The sequence below is a fragment of the Triturus cristatus genome, chromosome 4_2, assembly GCF_964204655.1.
Source record: "Triturus cristatus chromosome 4_2, aTriCri1.1, whole genome shotgun sequence".
NCBI lineage: Eukaryota > Metazoa > Chordata > Amphibia > Caudata > Salamandridae > Triturus > Triturus cristatus.
The window spans coordinates 344,966,499-344,983,565 of NC_140586.1; positions in this window are offsets into that span (position 1 = coordinate 344,966,499).

The window sequence follows — 17,067 nt, forward strand, 5'->3', positions numbered from 1 at the left end:
AGTAAATGAGGAAATTAGGAAACTTCATAACAAATAAATCACACAAGATGGCCACCAGAGACAAAAGAGCCCAAATGCAGCACAAAGATCACCCAGATGTAGCCCACATGTAGCCCAGTGACAGAAGTGTGCAAAACACTTATTTTTTGTGTATTTGCAGCTTTATATAGTGCAGACTTGTCAGGTATTGGAGTGCTTTACATGAGCATTGGTTACATCGCACAAGATCAAATTCATTTTGGTTGTAGACATGGGGAGATTAAATGATTTGACGAGAATCACAGAATGTTGAGCTGAAGCAGAAACTCCAACCTGGTTCCCCAGTTGCAAAGTCTGCAGCTCTGGAAGTAACACCACATCCTCTCCCCTAGGTGCAACATTTAATCAAGTGGTCAACTGGATAAAAAAACATAAAGATTACAAATAATTTAAAAGTTCTTTGTCGCTATTTGAAAACTCAGAAAATATGTCCTCATTTTAGTTTTTTAGAGCACTAACCATAATTTTGATGCAAATAAGACAGTCTCATATATGTAATTTTTAAAGGAAATACTCTAGGTATTACAGTTTTGATTACATCAAGATGACGTCAGGCGTTCCACACTTTTGTAATAAATATAGAATGTTAGCAATCTAGTTGTTCATGGGGATACTGTTGAGAGGCAGAGACCAGGGGCACGGACTCTGAAAATTGAAGGCAGGTAGGAGAGTGCAGATGCAACAATTTGACCACACTGGGCAGGCAGGAAGGGCAGTGGCAGCACAACAGACTATGGAGGGCAGTGGAAAGGGGGGAAGGGGCAACAAACCAACAATACAGGACTGGCAAGAGAGGCTGTGGCAATGTAATAGACCATTGTGGGCAGAAGGAAGAGGCAGTGGTAGTACAACCATACATGCCAACAGACCCGTTTCAGCCAGGAAACGTCCAATGTTTTAAGCTCAAATGGTCTTTATTTGATCTGTCTCCTGTCTACAATCTCCTCTTTTTCAATGTAACTCAAAGGAGAAAATCAATACCCCAGTTTTTTTTCAAAATCTCCCTCTTACCAAGTTCAAAATGTTCGCAAATATGGTACATTGGATCATGGTAGGCAGGAGGAATTGGGATAGGGACATGGACTCGGATAACAGAGGACAGGAGGGACATGGAGAGGTGCACCAAACTGACCCTACAGGGCAGGCATCAGGGTTTGCAGCAGCACAATACACCACACAGCGCATGCGGGACGGGAGTGCAGCACAACAATCCATAGAAAGCAATAGGGAGGGGACAGGACCAAGCACATGGACAACAGAGAACAGAGGGGAAAGAGGCAATGGTAGCTAGCTAACCATAATGGACAGACAGGAGAGAAAGCTGCAGCATAACAGACCATAAAGGGCAGGAGGGACTGATCAGGGGCATTACAATGGAACAGACAAGCCAGGAGGGAGGGAATAGGGGTCTGCACATGGAAACAGAGGGCTGTGGGCAAGGGGGCAGGGCAGGAGCAGCAAGTTGACCATGGAGGTCAGGCAGGTTGGGCACTAGAAGCAAGACACACCATGGAGAGCAACAATGAGCCTATGATGGCATACACACAGACCATGGAGGGAAGGTGGGAGGGGGTCAGGGGCAGCTAGCTGACCACACAGGGAAGGTGGGAGGGGCCGTGGCAGCACAGAAGACCATGCATGGCAAGCGGGATGGTTAGTGGCAGCACAATGGCTATGATGGGCAAGAAGGAGGGTGCAGGGGCATGCATAAAGGACCATGGAAGATAGAAGGGAGGGTCAGGACCTGGGCACAGACAAGAGAGTTCAGGGGAAGGGGCCTCACAACAAACCGCACGGGGCAGGCAGGAGGAGCAGTTGCAGCACAACAGACCAGGGAGGGCAGAAGGGTGTGGCAGTAAAATGAACCATGGAGGACAGGAGGAAGGGGATAGGGGCATGGCATGTGGACAGGCAGGGTGGAGGTGGCAGGGACAGGTTACAGTCATCTGACAATGCTAGGCAGGTGGGAGGGGAGTGCAGCTCAACAGAACACTCAGAGTAGATAGGAGTGGCAGGTCCATGGAACATGGTGGGCAAAAAGGATGGAGCAGGGGCATGCACAAAGAGGGCAGGGGGAAGGAGAATAGGAGCAGCAAGCTAACCACAGAGGCTAAGCAGGAGGTCAATGATGGGCCATAGAATTGGGCAATGGAGGGTAGGAGGAGTGGACTGGTACATCATGCTAAATGGAGGGCAGTGGCAGCACATCAGACCATGCATGGCAGGCGGGAGGAGGCTAGTCCGTGGATTCAGACAACAGAGGATAGGGAGGAGGTGGATGGGACAGCAAGCTAACTGTTCAGAGAAGGTGGGTATTAGGAACTTTATTGTTTTTAAAATGTGTGTCTGTGCGAACTACTTAAAATATGAACAAGTATGCAGCATAATCTCACTTTTATTCAGGAAGAAGAGGACGTTTGTGACTGTGACTCCGGGCTCACGTGGCAGAAACACCCCCTGACCCTCCACCCCCATCGCAAAATGTAATGCCCGTGAAAAGGGTAGGTGGACGCAGAGTTATATAGAACATAGTCCTGGGAGCACGATTGAAAATGAAAACTAGATATAGTATATGGTATAAACTATGCACCAAAAAGTGTGATATAAGATGAACCGGGGCGTGAAATATAATATGCAATACATTGTGCGCAATGACAGATTCATTGGAGAGCGCGAGATAGCACAGGCACTAGTGTGTGCTATGCGATATGCGCCTCGGAGTGTAATATGCACAGGGCAGTGTTGTGTAACCTAACTAGTCTCTAAAGTTGTAATATAAAATATGTGCTGGGGAGTGTAACGTTGCATATACACTGTGACAAAGATATGGATCCCAGATTGTAATATGTATGGCATAGCACTGTGCGTTATAACATAGGCATCGAGGAAGGCACGTTAGATGGGGCAATATAACCCGTGTGAAGGCAAGTGTGGCATGACATATTCACGGGGTGGTGTTACAGTGCACATGGGCTAGAGAGTGTCATAGCATACGCACTAGCTGGTGAAATACAACACAGAGGTGTGAGGCACTCGGTGGGCACTGGTGGGTGTAACACAGCATTGTGCTCAGCCAGGAGCACGCTGTGATTCTCAAGTGAGGTTCGTCGCCTTTCCAGAGAGTAAAATAAAAAGTATTACACATCCGGCGGTGGATGTGTGTTTTATTAACCGTGAGGGGGGTTTCTTGCATAGTTTGGTCGAATTTTTGTCGAATCCCCTTTGAATGGCTTGGTGTGCGTGTATATTAAATGTGCCCGTCAATAGCTACCCATGTTTGTATAAATAAACGCCAAGGGTGTCTACTTGGAGAGTACCCACCGGCGGGGGCACCGGGATTAGGCACGGTAGGGCGTCTGTGGTAAATAAAATATCACGCTCTCATAATTTTTCATATTATCAATAGGATCATGCATAAAGCAAGAGGCTGAGTCTGTGGTATCAGATTCATAAAGGGCTTTATTCCAATAACTCGAGTCAAAGGGAGAATATTTCCATCACCAAAATTGGATCTGGACGGGGCTGAAAAGTATTCTCAATATTCTCAAAACATTATTCACAGAGTACAGTATATATACATTTCTCAATTGTACGTAAGCAAAAGAGCAAGAGAGAATGAGATAAGAGCATGTGGGCGTGTAAGTAGGCGTGAAGGTGGGCGTCCATGTGGGCGTCCACTTGATGATAATGGGTAATTTGTCATGTGTGGGTGGATACCTGGAGATGATTTCGCAATGTCAGCAGAAATACTTGGCAGAGATGCGCGCGCAGCAGCATGACGTGTGATTGACGCGCAACTAGAGGGTGAAGGGGACTTGACATTTAGCTCTACATGTGGAGACAAAAAGTCTGGGGGGTCAAGTCAACCTAATCCCAAATCATATCTAACATCCTATGTTTAAAGAACTATGTTATCCACAAGGGAAGGGCTCTCGGACAAAATCTATTCTATACTGACTGTGAGTGCGTGCACAAGCGTCTAAGTGTCTATATGAGATGCAAGGGGCAGAAACTTTCCATGGTAACAGGGCTATGAATTACTTGCATGAGGACAGAGAAGCCGAGTCTTTTGCTCGGTAACTGGAAGAATGTTTACTTAAACTACTAGGCAGGATTGCATCGGCTGAGGGGGAAGCAGATAATTCGAAGGTGAAATACAGTTCTTGGCAGAGAATAGGCTGATGTCAGGCTTCGTGAGCCGCGCAGAGAATGAGACAAAGTTCATGGTCACAGGTGCAGGCTCAGACTGGAGTTTTCAGAGGCAGAAAGCAAGAGGAGTTTGATGACAGAATCAGGGCCTACTTGCCTGGACTGTAAAATGGCATAAGTGAACCATATAAAGCCAGTGGCCTTTCATATTTAGGAATGGAATATCCAGCCTATTCATGGCGGATCTGACAGAGGACATGTTGACGGTGGACGCACATGTATTTGCGTCTTCATAACTGGAACTGGAGGGAACATACATGTACTTGTGACATGCACATAGAACCGTTGGGGTCCAAGATAGGGGACATAACTGACCAGGAAAATCCATATTTCCACATTCCCTCCTTGTCCCCTACTTGCCCTTCAAGAGATATCGATCTTCATTAATCCATTGATCTGTTCATATAGCATCATTTGTTCTTCTTTCTTCTTCCGTGACGAATGAAATCTTGGTGGTGGAATACACGATGTGGCACACAGACCACAAATCGCTGGTCCACATTGTAGACATAGACAGCAACTGAATAGTATGAGAAGGCCAATACCTAGGAAGGATAAAACTCTCCATCCCCAGGCTGATATCACACTCCAAAACCAACTGGACCAAGTCCAGGTGCCTGGATTCTGGTGTATCTGGCTTACAATCTTATGAAGGCGAGTTATGGCTTTATATACAGATGGCGAATTTTCTGGTATGAAAAATGCAACAGCTTGATTTGATGACCCTACAAGCTCCGCCCCTATCGGCCAGGATAACGTCAAGGACAAGACTATTTTGAAGCACAACAATCCGCATAGCAGACTGCTCTTCTGTTAAATTGCCTAAGGCGGAAATAGTTTCGTTCACTACTGCTTCAAGGGTTCTGGTTAATCTACGTATCAGCTTACTATTGGTAACTGTACCTATATAGGGAAAGAAACCTTTATTGAAATCTGTGTATTTTTCCCATGCTGCTTCAGTGTAATCGACAATTGGGAGATCTCTCTGCTGTCTATTGTGTACTAAATGAGTATTTCTATGAGAATCAGGAGGAGCTAGGAAAACAGGTGGTAGGAGGAATGCTATGTAACAGGTATCATCCCAATCTAGAGGTAGGCGTATATATGCGGTCTGGCCACATATAAAGTAGGAATGACGAGAAGCTCTAAATGTAGACTTGCCTTGATCACTGAATTTTATTACAGTGGTGCATTTACTATGGCCCATGTGTATGGAGCCATTCTTTCTTATACATAATTCCCCTTTTACTGGGAATACGGACATGGCGGGCAAGATTGGTGTAGCTTCAGATTCAACGTTCAGGATCATGAGGTTAAGTGTAAAATTACCTAATCCATATACTTCATGTTCTAGATCAGGTCCTGTTCTTTTGGGAAGTCCCTCCTTGTTAGGGTAGCAGACTTTAAGCAAAACTAAGTTCAGGTTTCCCCATACCCAGTTGTCTTGATAAACTGCGGAATTCGAATCTAGGGAATTAATCAAACTAAACCATGCTCCACAGGAGCCATTGTGTGTGAACGGATAGAGAAAGAGGGGCAAAACTCCCTTATAGTTCTGATAGGGGGGGAGTCGGCCACAGACCCAGCAGTCTGTAGCATTGCTAGTCTGATGTGAATGGTGCAGCATCTGAATAAAAGTATTGTTGCGTAAGGCAAGTCGATATGATAGCTCATAGGATGGCAGATCACTAAATGTGTGCTTTATGGTATCATTAGTGGAGGAGTATAAGAGTGAGGCAATAGGAGGAAAAATAGCATGTAGTATTAAGCTGATACATATTATCGTGATGCACATCTTGCTCTTTGTTTTTAATATTATAGTCCAAGATCTTATGCAAGCCAGAATACATGTTCAACCGCTTCACCACCTAGTGGACTTAATTGATCAAACGGGTTCTGACTTTTTTTTAGATCAAAGTTTAGCTTTGTGGAAACTTCTGGGGAGTCTCCTCTAGAAAATGGTGTTCAAAATCCAAAATCCAAGTTTAAAGTCTTTTTCCTTTGTAAAAGAGTGGTGAAGGTGCACTTTGACTTTAACGGCCGTCCCCGTGGTCCAGAGCACTGACTTTGGCGCCTTCCATCCAGGAGCGATGGAGTATTCTTTGACCTGGGTGTTGTCAGGGAAGGCGGCAGCAACCTGCGAACAACAAGAGAGTAGTGCAGACATCAAGGAAGCCAGGTAATCTGTCAGCATGTTATTATCTTTTAGGCATTGGAATGCCCCACCTATTTGGTGGTCTACCAAAGACCACTTCATAGGGAGATAAGCCTGTTCTAGAATGAGCTACCATTTGCATGTAAAAGAGGGCAACCGGCAGGGCTACCATTCAATCTATACCTTTGTCTGCGCAAATTTTTAATGTCTGATTATGTCTTTCTACAAGGCCTGCTGCTTCAGGATGTCGCACACAATGGAATTTCCAGGTATACCCTAACAGAAGGGACACCTGCTTCATTAGTACCAGGACATATTTGTAACCTCTACATCTGTTTATTTGGATATAATCCATTTGGAGCACTTCAAAAGGGTGGTCAGGTGGATGGAATCCACCTTGTTCCATCGGAATGCCTTTACCTGGATTGAATTGGCAACAGATCATACATGTTCTGACCTTTTGTTTCGCTGCTGCACGCAGGTGCTTGTTGAACCATATATTCTGTAAGCTATCTATCATTGCTTTCTCTCCTAAGTGTGCAGGACTATGTGCGGTATTTATAATCACTTGTACCCTTGAATCAGAAAGAAACCATGTGGATTTGCCCTTTGTCATCCAACCTTGATCAGTCAGTACCCCTCCTTGTTCCGATCATTTCTTTAATTCGTCTACAGTAGCATGTGTCTGTATGTCTTGTACATCCTTGGAAGGATCCCTAACTGTCATGGCTTTGGACACTTATTGAACCTGTAACTTTGTCATGTCTAGTGGGGTCTGAGCTGTCTGTTTAGCAGTTCGGTCTGCCAGATCATTGCCTTGGGAAATGGTATCTGTGGCTCTAGTATGTGCTTTACATTTTAGGATAGCTATGGCTGTTGGTAAATGTATTGCTTCCAGTAGGGCTTGAATAAGGGGGCCATGCTGTATCTTGGCCCCATGAGAGGTCAAGAAACCTCTTTCTCTCCACAAAATCGGTGTAAATGTTTACTCTCAGGTGCTTAGCTCTTATGCACGCTTGTGTCAGGGCGATGAGCTCTGATGCTTGTGCTGACAATATGTCTATTCTTTTAGTCTCTATTATTACAGTATCAGCAGTCACTGCATATGCTGCCACTAATTCTCCCGCCCCTGTCCTCATGCATGAGCCGTCAACATATAGTGTTAGGTCGGGGTCTGGGAGTGCAACATCTGTCAAGTCTTGTCTTGGTTTAGTCACGGTATGTATTACTTCAACACAGTTGTGTGGTGAAACGCTTTCTGTACTGGAGGGCAAAAGGGTAGCGGGATTCAGTATGTTGCATCGTCTGATCTCTATGTGTGGTTGAAATAACGTCAGCTCATAATCCGTCAGTCTAGCTACAGTCAGGTGTTGTGTTTGTGTCCGGTTCAAGAGAACCTCTACTGCGTGTGGTACTTGTACTGTCAGAGGGTGGCCCAGCACTATCGAGTCACTTTGTCTTATGGCTAAGGCCGTTACTGCAACTGATTTAGGCACGCAGGCAAAGCCTGTGCTACTGGGTCTAATGTACTAGAAAGATAAGCACAGGGCTCGTGTTTTCCTGCATGATCTTGTGTTAGGACAGATAGTGCTGTTCCATCCCGCTCTGTCACAAAAAGCATAAACGATTTGTTGTAATCAGGGTTTGCTAAAACTGGTGCTTGGCATAAAGCTCTCTTTAATTCTTCAAATGCCACAGTGTGTTCTTGAGGACTTTAGTCTTTTTGTGTCTTGGGCTGTGAAAAACCAGAAATCAATTGAATACGTTCCGGTGCCCACAACTAATTCCCCTGAAAGATCACAATAAAACATGAGAAAAAGGGGAAAGCACCATACCTATTTCCTCGGCTTAATTTCTAAGGGGGCTAATTTCTAAGGGGCTTAATTTCTTAAGGGGCTAGCGGGAAGCGAACCTCCTCAGGGGCCAGCAGAAAGCCAATATTCTCCTCCTTCCCCCCCTTTTTGACAGGAGGAAATCTGAAACAGATTTCACTGCTGTCAAACACTATCAAACCCTGTGTCTTGTCAACACTATTAATCCCTGTGTGTAGCTACTGGGCGTAAGCAAAATTTATAGGAGATACACAGCGTATGTGAAACGGCGAGAAATCCTTCAAATTAATGTACAAACCTCATTGTGTTAGCTCATAAGCTGGCCAAATGACATCTCATATGCAAATGTCCCTATTACATGAACCTACACCAACCTGAAGTCAATATTAATGCTAGGAGGCCCTAATAGGAATGCTAAATTACCTAAATATTCGGAAAACCAAGTTTAAGAACAGTTGTTAATGTTGATAATTAATAATTTATCTGCTAAAGAAATCAGTCATTGTGCAATAATTTCCACCTATACAATAAATAGCCTAATTCAAAAACAAGTCAACTTTTGGGGCCACCACTCACAAGAATGAGCTTACTAAAGCAAACTTTAAAAAGGAAATCCTGTCAGATATTTTCTCATTACCCTAAATACCGGGCCTCATATGTCACTCTGTGGTGGCAGTCCTTATTTAAAACAGGCCTTTCAAGAGTTAAGATGCTAGTGCACAGATCATAATTGTTCCTTAATGTCCAATCTGGAAACATATGACCGAGGCTGCCTGTCTATAAGAGAAAGGCAGTCATGTGATACATATTTTAGTCTTGCATAACTTTTCCTTCTTTTATTCATCTCCAATACCAATTAGACATACACTGATAACGTGTTGTCTGCTATTTTGACAGCATGATAAAGGTAATATCACGTCTGTGAAATTTAGTAATTGTGAACAAGTTCCAGCCAAGCGCTGTGCAAAGATCGCCGTCGTCACGACTATCTCTGTACTTGCACAGGAGAACTTGGTATTAAACGCTAAACAGACTGGTCAATACAACACAAAAACAAAACATATATAAAATACATATGCCAAGCCATCAGTATACCAAGCACAGAAAGCATAGACAATTGCACTAACATATATAAATGAGCAGCGATGCGCAATTACAGTACCTACAGCTCAGATGCGAACATTCTGGCCTGCTTAATTTGTCAGGCTTATAATCAATAACTTATTTACCTGCCCTATACAACCCCATCTGGCAGTGGGTCATCCCAATGATGACCGCGTCAAGTCTGACACACAGGATCAGCAACAATAATCAAAAAATGACGAACACACGAACCTGTCTCTTTTTTTTTTTTTTTTTTTTTTTTATAAAAATGAGCTATGCATCTTTGTACACAATGTACCCTCATGTCCTAGTCGAAGATGCATCTCACATCTTTCCTCACAGACCCGTAACCACTGGATCATTTATCCAATGCAACTGGTGGCAGCTTGTGGCCACAATTCAAAAATGTCTGAATTTGAAAATCGTTTTTATATAGGCACATAGCCCTTAAAATTCCAAACAAGAGCAACATTTTACTTTCTGGCCAGAAGCAATATAACAATTGCTAAAAAATAAAACAAATCTTCTCCATAGACATTTCCTCGGGGCACTTGTTTTGCACAGAATAGAACAAGGGAATCTTTCTCGACTTACATTTCTCAGCTGCCCTGTCTTATCAGAGAAGCTAAAAATAGCCCCTCAGCGCGGCCTGAGCCTGGGCTGCCAGCCATCTTTTTTTTGTTTTTCCTACTCCTGGCCCCAAGGCTCTCCAGCTGCAGGCATTACACAGATGCGATGTCAGAGAAGCCTTCTAAGCAGTGCCTCTGTTCTGCTCCTCTCACCGGCCCCCACCTACACTGGCTACAAGGTCAGAATTTGACTCCGATTTCTGTATCACATTCTGCTCTACACGGCCCCCACCTTCTCCTCACTCTGAAGCTGTCAAAGACAAAAAGACTACTCAATTCCATAAAAACTGCAATAATTCACCCAATTGAAAAAAAAATTTTTATATACAATTTGCTCTCAGGGGGTCATAATCTTACCGTCTTGACCCAGCACATTGGCTCACTGGACCATCAAGAACACAAACCTGTATTCATGAACAATTTGCAAATTCGAAATACCCACAATTCTTTTTTCAAGCTAAACTTTTCACTAATTATTTTTTCGTTAACACTTTGTACATTAGGGGTGTCACCAAATCACAGGAGTTGCTCCTTCTCTAGCTGCACCCCTCTGCACTCTAACTGGTCTTTCTACTGGGGCCACTCTTGCTAGGTCCTCTGAAAGGACGGGATAAATACCAGCAACGTCAGTATTTCTTTTCCTGTCAGCCTGCGCTCATTTTACCAACTCTAATTCCTCCTGTAACATCTCATCCTTGGCTTTTCCAGACTCCAGTCCACTTCTCTCTGCCTCGTGAAACACTTACTCTGTCCTTCTATGCAATTCTTTACGCCATAATTCAATGGCATATTTCTGTGACTGTCTGGCTGTCTTTTTCCATAACTCTTCTTCTACTCTCATGATGCAATCTGCATCCCATGTCCCAACTGCGGGCCACCTCTGACTTTCTGGTAATTCTTTGGTGTAGTCCACCCATAAATCAAGAAATAATATGGCGTCTAAGCCATGTTTGTGATACATGAAGTGCCCTGGAGTGTCCCTAGGAGGAATAGGAACAGCTTCTTCGAGCACCCCTTTTCTAGTTGTGATCTGTCTTAATTTTGAAAAGAGCGGCATATTGACAACTGATCTGATACTTAATCTTGAACACACTTAATACAAAAAGCACAACAATGAACAATCATTCATACCACAATATGCAGGACGTTTTTAACACATTAAACATTAAACCTTAAACATTTTAACCTCTAACAACAATGATGATCGTCTGCGTAACTAATCACCAAGCATAATTCTCGACAATTACTAGATACTTCGGAATACTTGATATACTGCTAAACAGTACATATACACTGCTGAAACAGTGCAGACCGGATTTGTGTACCCAAATCCGTCTTGACCGGCACAACCTATGTGCACGTCAGAACGCCTCCCCAGCAATGGTACTCACCGGGTAGCTCGGAACGGAAGGCCTCGCAACGGAGCTGAACTGGACTGGACCGGACTGGACTGGACTGGACCCGACTCGTGACCTGCATACTTCGGAATCTGGTGGGCCTCTGTATACCTCGGACACAGCTCTCTCGCAGGTGGGCTCTGGGTAGGACAATCTGCGTTCCTCACCGCCTCGTATGGATGCCTGGTCGCAGTCTGTCCCCTTCATTGGCCTGAGGGAGTTGGCGGGAAGACCCGCGACGTGCGCGCTTGAAGTCCATCACGGCTATGGAAGGGGGCAAAACTGGACCTTCATCTCCGGCGTGTGGGGAAAGAGATTAAACTGTTCGGGCGCCATTTTGTGGTAAATAAAATATCACGCTCTCATAATTTTTCATATTATCAATAGGATCATGCATAAAGCAAGAGGCTGAGTCTGTGGTATCAGATTCATAAAGGGCTTTATTCCAATAACTCGAGTCAAAGGGAGAATATTTCCATCACCAAAATTGGATCTGGACGGGGCTGAAAAGTATTCTCAATATTCTCAAAACATTATTCACAGAGTACAGTATATATACATTTCTCAATTGTACGTAAGCAAAAGAGCAAGAGAGAATGAGATAAGAGCATGTGGGCGTGTAAGTAGGCGTGAAGGTGGGCGTCCATGTGAGCGTCCACTTGATGATAATGGGTAATTTGTCATGTGTGGGTGGATACCTGGAGATGATTTCGCAATGTCAGCAGAAATACTTGGCAGAGATGCGCGCGCAGCAGCATGACGTGTGATTGACGCGCAACTAGAGGGTGAAGGGGACTTGACATTTAGCTCTACATGTGGAGACAAAAAGTCTGGGGGGTCAAGTCAACCTAATCCCAAATCATATCTAACATCCTATGTTTAAAGAACTATGTTATCCACAAGGGAAGGGCTCTCGGACAAAATCTATTCTATACTGACTGTGAGTGCGTGCACAAGCGTCTAAGTGTCTATATGAGATGCAAGGGGCAGAAACTTTCCATGGTAACAGGGCTATGAATTACTTGCATGAGGACAGAGAAGCCGAGTCTTTTGCTCGGTAACTGGAAGAATGTTTACTTAAACTACTAGGCAGGAATGCATCGGCTGAGGGGGAAGCAGATAATTCGAAGGTGAAATACAGTTCTTGGCAGAGAATAGGCTGATGTCAGGCTTCGTGAGCCGCGCAGAGAATGAGACAAAGTTCATGGTCACAGGTGCAGGCTCAGACTGGAGTTTTCAGAGGCAGAAAGCAAGAGGAGTTTGATGACAGAATCAGGGCCTACTTGCCTGGACTGTAAAATGGCATAAGTGAACCATATAAAGCCAGTGGCCTTTCATATTTAGGAATGGAATATCCAGCCTATTCATGGCGGATCTGACAGAGGACATGTTGACGGTGGACGCACATGTATTTGCGTCTTCATAACTGGAACTGGAGGGAACATACATGTACTTGTGACATGCACATAGAACCGTTGGGGTCCAAGATAGGGGACATAACTGACCAGGAAAATCCATATTTCCACACGTCAGACAAGTCAGAGCTTCACTAGCGGTGTAAATACATTCCATGTGGATTCATTCTATGCATAGTCGCCTTTTAATGAATATCACGCAAATCGTCATGGTGATAGGTACATACGGTTTGTCCAGCATGTCCTAGGTGTTTCTATAAATATATATTTTTTTAAAATAATAAAAAACAAAGGCCGGCCCCGGGGGATGGGGTCCCCGGGGCCATAAGTGGCCTGAGGAGGGGGGCAACGCAACCCCCCTCCTAAAGAATAAAAAAAAAAAAAGGCCATGACCCGGGGGTTGGGGTCCCCGGGGCCGATTAAGGCCTTCGAAGGGCCAAATTTATTTTTTTCAACAAAAAAAGTTAGGGTGCTGGCCCAGGGGGATGGGTTCTCCAGGGCCAGTAAATTAGAAAAAGAAGGGGGGCCACACAGCCCTCCTTCTTAAAAAAATAAAATAAATAAAAGACCGGCATTGCGCCGGAGGCCACGCCCCCTCCTTGCAGCACTCTGCAAACGCGCCCCCTGGCCAGTTGTAAGTTGGGGAATTAATTCCCCTTCAATACTGAGGGTCCCTGAGGGCCAACTAGCCCAACAGGTATCTCCAGTATGCGCCAGGGAGCTGCGTTGCAGACAGGTGTTCTGAGGCCACGCCCCTTTTTTCACCTCTATGCAACGCAGCTCTGTGGCGCTTACTGGAGGTACCTAGTGGGCTAGTTTGACCCTAGGGACCCTTAGGATTCAAGGGGACTTAATCTTTCAACTTAGAACGGCCACAGGGCGCGTTTACACAGTGGTGAAGGGAGGGGACGGGGCCTGAGGTAACGTGTGCAAACACGCCCTGTGGTGCATTTTAAGTTGGGGAAATAATTCCCTTTCAATCCTGAGGGACCCTGGGGGCCAACTAGCCCACCAGGTGCTTCCAGTAAGCGCCACTGCTCTGCGTTGCAGAGAAGTGGTGCAGGCTGTGCCCCTTTTTACACCTCTCTGCAATGGCGCTTACTGGACGTACCTAGTGGGCTATTTTGCCCCTAGGGATCCTCAGGATTCAAGGGGACTTAATCTCCCAACTTAAAAAACGGCCACAGGGCGTGTTTACACAGTGGGGAAGGGAGGGGACGGGGCCTGAGGTGACGTGTGCAAACACGCCCTATGGCGCGTTTTAAGTTGGGGAAATAATTCCCCTTCAATCCTGAGGGCCTCTGGGGGCTAACTAGCCCACCAGGTGCTTCCAGTAAGCGCCACTGAGCTGCGTTGCAGAGAGGTGGTCCAGGCTGTGCCACTTTTTACACCTCTCTGCAACGCAGGTCTGTGGTGCTTACTGGAGGTACCTAGTGGGCTAGTTGGACCCTAGGGACCCTCAGGATTCAAATGAACTTAATCTCCCAACAAAAAATGGCCACAGGGCGTGTTTACACAGTGGTGAAGGGAGGGGACGGGGCCTGAGTTAACGTGTGCAAACAAGCCCTGTGGTGCGTTTTAAGTTGGGTAAATAATTCCCCTTCAATCCTGAGGGACCTTGGGGGCCAACTAGCCCACCAGGTGCTTCCAGTAAGCGCCACTGCGCTGCGTTGCAGAGAGGTGGTCTAGGCCGTGCCCCTTTTTACATCTCTCTGCAATGCAGCTCTGTGGCGCTTACTGGAGGTACCTAGTGGTCTAGTTGGACCCTAGGGACCCTCAGGATTCAAGGGGACTTAATCTCCCAACTTAAAACGGCCACAGGGCGTGTTTACACAGTGGGGAAGTGAGGGGATGGGGCCTGAGGTGACGTGTGCAAACACGCCCTGTGGCGCGTTTTAAGAGGTAGTTTTAATCCCCTGCCCTATTATATACTAGGGGCTTACAGAGGAGGTCAAAGCATAGTGTTCCCTAGTGTATGTAGGTGTTTTCACTGTATTCTGAGGGGGAACAACCTTTACAACGCAACTTTTACAACGCACTACACTTACAACACATTTTTTACAACGCAAAATCCATTACAACGCATTCCATTACAACGCATGACACTACAACGCATTTTTAAAAACTACCTTTACAACGCATTCCATTACAACGCATACTACCTTTACAACGCATACCATTACAACACATAATATTACACTACACTATCCAACACTTACCCTACTGTTGCACCCCCTGGAGTTAGAATAGTAATTTTTACCCCTATACTATCCAACACTTACCCTACTGTTGCACCCCCTGGAGTTAGAATAGTAATTTTTACCCCTATACTATCCAACACTTACCCTACTGTTGCACCCCCTGGAGTTAGAATAGTAATTTTTACCCCTATACTATCCAACACTTACCCTACTGTTGCACCCCCTGGAGTTAGAATAGTAATTTTTACCCCTATACTATCCAACACTTACCCTACTGTTGCACCCCCTGGAGTTAGAATAGTAATTTTTACCCCTATACTATCCAACACTTACCCTACTGTTGCACCCCCTGGAGTTAGAATAGTAATTTTTACCCCTATACTATCCAACACTTACCCTACTGTTGCACCCCCTGGAGTTAGAATAGCAATTTTTACTCCTCTACTATCCAACACTTACCCTACTGTTGCACCCCCTGGAGTTAGAATAGTAATTTTTACCCCTATACTATCCAACACTTACCCTACTGTTGCACCCCCTGGAGTTAGAATAGTAATTTTTACCCCTATACTATCCAACACTTTCCCTACTGTTGCACCCCCTGGAGTTAGAATAGTAATTTTTACCCCTATACTATCCAACACTTACCCTACTGTTGCACCCCCTGGAGTTAGAAAAGTAATTTTTACCCCTATACTATCTAATACTTACCTTAAATGCAATTTAATATTATGCGTTGTAATGGTATGCGTTGTAAAGGTAGTATGCGTTGTAATGGAATGCGTTGTAAAGGTAGTTTTTTAAAATGCGTTGTAGTGTCATGCGTTGTAATGGAATGCGTTGTAATGGATTTTGCGTTGTAAAAATGCGTTGTAAGTGCATGCGTTGTAAAAGTGTGCGTTGTAACGACATACATCCTATTCTGAGTGTCTTTTAACATAGCACTGGCTCTAGGACTGGTTAGTCAGACTCAGTTACAGAGGAGGTCAACGCATAGTGTTCCCTAGTGTATGTAGGTGTTTTCACTGTATTCTGAGTGTCTTTTAACATAGCACTGGCTCTAGGACTGGTTAGTCAGACTCAGTTACCACCAGTATCCGTCTGAAAAAGTTGAGGGTACAGGATGATTTTGCAACAAGGCTTCTTTCTGCTCTTCTGTTTGTTCTTTCTGCACGTTATCCTTCTTCCTGCACTTTTCTTCGTCTTTGAGGACTTCTGTTGCTTCTTTCTGCATTTCTTTTTTTTCTTCCTGTGCGTTTTTTCTTCTTTCTTCACATGTCCTATCTCTGTAGGCATAGTTAGAAATTAGCATTTAAAAAACCTTTGAAATTCACTGAAAAAACCATAGGTTTCAGGCACGTTATAGTTAGGAATTAGCATTTAAAAAACCTTAGAAATTCACTGAAAAAAACATAGGTTTCAGGGGCGTTATAGTTAGCTGGACTTTTCACTCGTACAAAACCATTGAAATTCCCCCGTTATAGTTAGTTCAGCTAACTATAACTCGCGCGCCCACAATGCACTGCTGATGACGTCACATATTACATCACTCATGACATGGTCAGTGACATCACTCATGACATCACTGATGACATCTCAAATGACATCACTGATGACATCATCCTTGCTGATAGAGTGGCAGACCTCCTCTCCCCCTAATATAACCTTTGATACACACATTCAAAAATAGAAACTAAAATTTTCAAAACAATGGACATACCAATATCAGTTACAACAACCTATTCAGTAATTCTAAGATCCACATACACATCCACTCATTCACCAACAGTCCTATACAGTCACTCATACATGTACTCACTCATCATATGTACTCATACACCTATACATCCTGTTACACAACGCCACTCATCCATAGAGTTACTCACACACATAGTCCCTCATGCTAATAAAGAATCAAACATCCATTTACTTGCATATACAGTTATACACACACCACCACACTTACTTCTACAGAAACTTACACATACTTAGTCTTTTAAACAATCACTAATAGAAACACACACTTATTCATACAGGAACTCAAATATACCAATAGTCACATATACTAGTTTAAAACATATGTAGT